The 7,218-nt window shown below is 42.0% G+C and overlaps 1 long non-coding RNA gene across 1 annotated transcript; it reads right to left on the bottom strand.

Annotated features, from left to right (window-relative positions):
• Positions 1 to 5,503: 5,503 nt before the first annotated feature.
• LOC135368498 (uncharacterized) lies at positions 5,504 to 5,921 on the bottom strand. Its single transcript, XR_010414801.1, has 3 exons — positions 5,855 to 5,921; positions 5,739 to 5,795; positions 5,504 to 5,645 (listed from the first exon to the last, which is right to left on the bottom strand). It is a non-coding gene; the product is annotated as an uncharacterized LOC135368498 (long non-coding RNA).
• Positions 5,922 to 7,218: the final 1,297 nt, after the last annotated feature.

Here is a 7,218-nt window from a genome sequence, read left to right as displayed (position 1 = left end):
TGCTATTAGAAGATGTAACTGTATACACAATCAAAACCTCCATGATCATGAGAGAACTGATGTTCTGAGGCTGGAACAACATAGAAGGGACAATCACATACAAGGCCTCAAGTTGCCTAAGAAATTAACGATGAAAGATGGAAGTCACTGAAAAGGTTAGCCAGCTGTAGGACTCGAACCCACATCTTCTGGATTACCGGTCCAGGGCTCTACCAATTGAGCTAACACGCCTTCTCAGCGACTTCCAGGGTGCGTCATCTGAAGGGACAAACCAGTCACAGTAATCCAGAAGATGTGGGTTTGGGTCCTACAGCTGGCTAACCTTTTCAGTGACTTCCATCTTTCACCTCCATGATGTTTGCTTTCCATAACCACATATGGTGAAGAAATGTTGCAGAGCGAAGTCACAAATTATTGAGCAGGTCATACTGTACGTCATATATGTACATGCACAGTTCCGAAGGTTTGGACCCTTTGTTTCACTTCAAGAGCAGTGTACAGACTTAGGTCGCATACTGGAATGTGTAAACAATTTTCATTGAGAATCATTTGGAAGTACAAACCACAATGAGGACAAGTACTGGTGCAATACACATTTTGAATAGTCTATCCAGCTTCACCATAGCGAGGTTTGTTTTGTACGATGTTTTTCACCTATGTTTACAAAGAAAAAAAAGCTTATGCTTTTTTTTCCTTTAGCCTAGATTTATGTTTTATTTCTAAATGGAGGGTAGAGTTATTGCCGGTGTATGTATAGCCACAATTTTGTGTATATGGAAGCTTTCTGAACCTGATACATATATTAAACATTTCGAACAAGAACTGATTGTATTTAGTACATTTTATTTCCTCATTCTTGCTATATTTTCAGTTGCTATGTAGGGAGCTGGCATTATGGTTCATGTTGACAGGATGGTAACAAGTTCTTTTCTTCCATACGAGCAGTGCGAGCTCGATGTGCTGAAAAAAGTAAAAACACAAATTTAAGACAAAGATAAAAAACTTACCATCATATGCATATCGGAGCCCGATACCACCATATTCTTGAATCCTTAGTGTGTCCTCTGTGCGCTGAAATTGTAACTGGAATTCCAATAAAAGTCACACAGGTGCGCATATAGTTCATTAGATGCTATTAATAGCCACAGAAGGAATTTAAAAAAAGCAGTTCACTTGAATCAGCAACACAGTTCAGAAAAGTGTATGCAGCTGGACCAAAAACAATAATGTGCACTTTGGTGGGTTCATAACGCAACGCTTGTCTCTGCATAAACCTTGTGGTGGCCCTGAAAAGGGCCTTTTTTTAGCTTAGTTTCAACGTTCAGTGTGTGATGCAGGTGGGATCCTCTTTTCTGGAACCTAAAAATAAAAATTCACAATATATAACAACATCAAGCCATGACAGTACGTGAGCAATATATGGTAGGAAAAGTGTGCACAAACCTTGCCTGATGCTTCACGATTGCTTCTGTAAGGCTTGGCCTCTCACCATATGTTGATGACCGCGTTGGCAGAGCTGCCACAGCTCCAGACTCCCTTCTGTGCTCCTGAATGCGTGTCAGCACCTCAGCAATTAAGGCTGATAGATAACCTATCCAATAAGAAGATGGGAGTTGGCACGAAAACTATCTGATCAATGCACTGAAAATTGCCCTGCTCCCCATTGAATGGGATGTTTGATGAGACACTCACAGCTGAATAATTCAAAAATAGGTAATGGTGAAGCAAAGTGTTTATGGACAGAGGGATATTCCTTGCCCAATGATCTGACATTAATACTAGATTTGAATATTTGATCTCACTGTGGAACTCAATATTTGTAACATGTACAGTGGATTTCAGGAAGGTTCCTTTCCCATATTACTCCTATCTCACTTGTCTGAAAGTTGCGAAGGCACGGTTTCACCAACGTCAATTTACATTTCAACCGAGATCTCTGGTCCCTTAACTTGAATTTAACACATAACTGTTCATCACTAAAAAGAGTCATTGTCACTGAAACGTTCATCACATGACCATCTAGCATTTGTAAAGAAAGAATTGTGTGTTAACTTTACGTTTTAGCAACCCTTGATCTCGGTTCAAAGTTACCCAGCGTTGGTGTAACTGGGCAGTGTGGTAATTTGTTGGCAAATAAATAAAACTAAAACTCAACGACTGCAACATAGATTCATTCATGATGCATGCAACCAGCACATACCATAGCTAGCACTCTCCTTCAGAGGTACAGCCACCCACGTCTTCTTAACCTTCAACGCCTTGAGACGGTACTGCTTCGCGCCTTCCCTCTCCAACTGGACACGGTCTGCATTCTCGTTGAAGTGGATGATCGCCAACTGTGTCCTACAAGTGGACTACATTACATTCTTATTATACCCTTTGTCACCGTGCTGGACTTGGCTCCTAGCTCGTGGGTCCATACGCTTCATACCTAGGCACCATCCCCTCGTCAGAAAAAGCGTAGGACTTCGGCAGGAAGTGGATGAGGACACTGTGAAAGGCCTCCAATCCATATGTCTGCTCTTGTGAGGACAGGAATGGGATATCCTTCAGGAGTGCAGGTGACAACAGGATGTCCTGGACTCGCCTGTACGTCTCTGTGTCTACAATTGTGTGTTGTTAGGTGCTTGAAATGTTCATCATGTACACTGAAAGGTTACAGCCCCTACGTTTCTGCAGTGATAATTTCAAATATACTGCGAACGAAAAACTGATAATCTGCAGTTGTCTACATGCAAAAAAGAAATAAAAAAGGGGCATGTGCTGGATTTCTTAGTGCGTATAAAAGTTCACAACTGATAGACAAACAGTTTCTCAACAGAAAATAATCTAGTTATCTCTCAGATACTAAAAGTCATTGACACTATTCTCCAGGCATAGTGCCATGCATCTGCTGTGCTCATATTTGGTATTTGAGTTTCGCATTTTTAACACCTTTGCTTATGCCAGAGAGATGCAAAAACACCCACCAACCATGGCTTCCAGCCAAGCAGGTAGGCAGTCAGACAGGCCCATGCCTGCCTGATCACTAGCTGTGAGGTGCTCTTGCACGCATGGGCAGGGGTTGTAGATCATCTCTACTTGCTCTGTTGCAACTGCTTTTTCTTTAATTGTTTGGTGAGAATGACACATTCCATAGGGCACAGCAAAGAATTCTAGGTTACATAATTTTAAAAAAGTAAAATTATTTGCAATACCACAACAAAACGTGTGGTCTGCAACAACAACAACAAATAAGTTAATGATAATGAATGGGGAAATTCGCCTGTGGTCTGCAAAAAATCATCACTTCTGCGAGATTTCTGTGAATCGTGTAAAGTTAAGGGCTTTCAATAACAACTACCGATACATTAATATGAATACAGGAGAGCCACATATAAAAGTTTATCCTTATTGGCACACAGTACTCACAATAATTACTTGATGCAAGGAAGGATCATTGTGTGTGCCTATGTTCACATTTTATTTTAGTAAATTTTAAACCAATTGGTCTCTCTTGTCCCCTTGCTGAAGGCAGAAGAAAGAATTTACTGCGTAAAGAATAAGAGATAAATAATACTCAAGATCTTACCACCACCGAGATCGTGGATCAGAGAATGGGAATGAGGCTGCAGTATAAGGTGTGCAACATATTTTTTTTTTCTGTTTTCAATTGTGTTAATTTTGTTGTAAGATTTTGGAATTTGTGGTGTATTTCACCCATAAGTGTCAGTAAGGAAAACTTTTATTACTTCGCTACTCTGTATATAATGTTTTACAAACTGCAAAATGTCAGTATTTACCTTCTCTGAGCCATTGTCGTGGTTCAGAAAGTGCGCCGTGGTAGCAAATCGGGTACAATAGGTTGTCGTGCTCATGGATGTCAACAATGTGGTTAACTGCTGACACCCACTTTGCAAGACATAGGTCCCCATCATCCCCGCTTGTACGCGGACACCAATAAGCATGTCTCGTCAAGCTATCAATCCAGAGCTGCACAACTTGGTGTTTCGTTGAGCGACTGAGAGCCAAGAGCTTTTTCTTGACTCCTGTTGGATGTTATCACGTGTGACATAAAACTCCCTCCAGAAAATTACACCACTCACCTTTGACAACATGCCACACATCAAATCTGTGCTTTATGTGTGGGCACAGTCGCCTTAGCATGGCTTTGATGCCAGAATGGCGGTCAGTGACCAATGTGTCCACAGTCATGTCATGTACCTCGAGAAAGGCGAGGCATTTCTGTAAACCATAGGCTTCCATTGCATTGCTGCTGCTGACCTCAGTAGACTGCATAGGAGGAAAGGTCAGGGTCAGACATTCTATGTGAGGCACTACAACGAATTGCCATACTATTAATGAGATACTTTTGTGAGTAATGCGGCAAGTAATTTATTAATTTTTCCAAGCAATTTGTGAGTAATTTCATTACGAGTGAATACTCTGTAATAGATAGTAATTAATCGTTTTGACTAAGCTTGATTTATAGACAGTCTTTCCTGTCGTCCATGCTATTGCACTAAAATAAGTGATGGTCACTGAATGTAGCATTTCATATGTGCATTCTAAGTTTTGCCTGGGGGCACTTTAGTCTCGTCCTACTACAGCCTGCTGTATCCACACTTCACATTAGACAATTAGGCAAAAGCGAGTCACTTTTGAATTCCCAAATTAGAATGTAACATGACCAAGCTCTTCTATTGTAGGTGCTTTTTTATCCATGATAACTTTTGTCACAAAACTTTTCTGGTGTCCACAAAACAACTTGAGGTACCTTAACCAACTCGAAGTGCACGATACGGTTGGCTGCAGTCTCCAGAAGCGTGTAGGTGCCATACAATGCAGTGTGGCCGGGTGAGTCGCACCTGCCATCCCCGGCAAGGGTCAGGGGCAGTGGCCGAAGCTGGTCAAGGATCTCTGCTTGTCTCATGAGGTAGACCTAAAAACATTTTCGGATGAGTGCAAATTGAGGAACCCTGGGTACACATGGTAGATGACCCATGATTGTCAGAGAAATAGTGGTAAAGCCAAAACCGTACTAGACTGCCTGCCCTACAGCATTGCATTTGCAATTGATTGAAGCACCTCCAAAGGAGGTTCTTACTATACGATCATAGCACAATCACAGAAAAATAGTTGTTCTTTCTACTTTTTACTTTGACTATTTGCTGACGGAACTCAAGGCACAGCCAATAATCTAAGCAGCAGGAAAAATCAGGGCCATACACTCAACGCAAACATATCACGTGCCCCTTTTATCCCACTCTGTGTGGCATGTCACAGCAAAGTCATACGTCACGTCACAGGACTCACATCATTCACAGCAGGAAAGAGGTGCTCCTTCTGCGTTCGAAAGTACTGAGACATTGTAAGTGTTGCCATCTTCATAAGCTCAAACATCCTAAACGCTTTTGAGATGTTCACAGCTGAGAAGAGGATTGCAGAGCAGACCAGGACGTTCCCCAGAGGTCGGCCCCCCAGCCAAGGTTGGCTGTGCCACGACCGTTCCCTCCCACAACTTGCAACGCATGACAGCTTTCAAGCATGTCCCCCTTGTTGTGGTGTTGATGTCGACATCATCGGTCCCACAATAGGGGCACTGGGTTAGCAGCTCTTTCAAACTGGATTCTGCCACCAGGAAACATCGCTCATCTGGATTTGGTCTGGAAAGCCAACCAAAATTTTTAATTCTTAGATTATTATGCTACCAGCGCCTTGAACAAGCTTTGAGAAATATTTCAAAATATTTCACTTACGTTTGATGCCCACGAGATTTTGAAAGCCCTCGTGGTTGCAACATCTTGTCTCCTTCACTGCAAGAAAAGAAAACAAATTCTCAAAGTTTCTATTTACCTCATGATCTCAAGCTTACTCTTCAGTGTCTGAGCTTTCTGCGGTTTCAGACAACTGGAATGTCACATCCTTTGGGTCGGGTGGGCTGTACGCACAAGTGAAACAGATTAATTTGCCTTCATCACAGGCGCTTTTCATCTCTGCTGAGACAATGCCACAGTATCATTTTTATGTACACCAATCCAAACAAAGTTCCCAGAAATAACAACAAAGCTGAATACATGTTGAAAAAGAAAATACTGCCCATACCATGTGCACACATACGTCGTGTCTAAGTCCACAGGCACTGGAGTAGAGGTACGGCCACCAGGCGGTGACGTCGAAAGGCTAGCATGCTCCAGTGGGACAACACAAAGCTGTGCTGCGTCATCATGTGGCAGCAAAGCCTCTGCTAAAGAAACAGCTGCGCCTTTGTCTCCACTGGTTTCTGGACACTCTGCTGCAACTTGTGAGGATGTAAAGGAGAGTGCACCAGTGGGTGGGAAGGTTACAGCTGTCTGAGTTCCCCTGCTTGGCATGAGGATGCCTGTTTGAGTGGCTGCATACACACAAGTGAAAAACATACATGGTTGAAAAAGGATGAAACGAATGCACGTTGAGCTCATGTTTCTCACAAAGTTCTTTGAAAGCTTACACAGCAGTTAATTTGGTTTAATGTCACTACTGCTTCTTTATAATAAGTGCAACAGTGTTTTGGCTTATAACTTCATATACTCATGACGGAATTCTCCACCTGACCAGTTAGGCAATATGACGGAAGCAACCAAAGTATTCATTACGTATAGTTACACTGCATAAGAAACACAAACATATTTGTGAAGCACAATACATTTTGAAGCATCATTACCAAGTGTTGCAGTGGGAACAGCTGTCTGTGTTTTCTTATTTACCGTCTTTCCACCCTTCAAGCGTTGTTTCTGTGGCACCAAAGTGTACAAAAAGCCATATTGGCTGACAGTCTGGTATGGAACCAAAGGCTGAAGGGGCAGCTCATCCAGGACGAGAACTTAAAAAATTAAGCAAACACACAGTATATATATATTGTCAGTATATGTATTGTAGTATATATTGTATAGTATGAATATTGTCATCATGGGCACATTATTGATTACTGTATTTTCTTGAGACAAGCTGCATAGCTGTAGGCTCAGCTACACTTAGTGCTGGACAAAAGTTTCAGGTGTGGCACATTTTTTCATCGGACTGAGTGCAAAACGTGACTTGCTAGATGGGTGGTGGACTATTTGCATCCACCTTTCAAAATATGTGTACCCTATATTGTAAGATGCTAGAGTGTCACCCTCAGGCAAAACTCTGCCACCACCATGTCTGTTTTTACAGTTCTTTTTTGGTACATAATTTACAGTCTTATTGTTTGAGCTG

Source organism: Ornithodoros turicata, chromosome 1 (genome assembly GCF_037126465.1).
Source record: "Ornithodoros turicata isolate Travis chromosome 1, ASM3712646v1, whole genome shotgun sequence".
Lineage (NCBI taxonomy): Eukaryota > Metazoa > Arthropoda > Arachnida > Ixodida > Argasidae > Ornithodoros > Ornithodoros turicata.
This window is presented reverse-complemented; position numbering and strand designations above follow the sequence as displayed.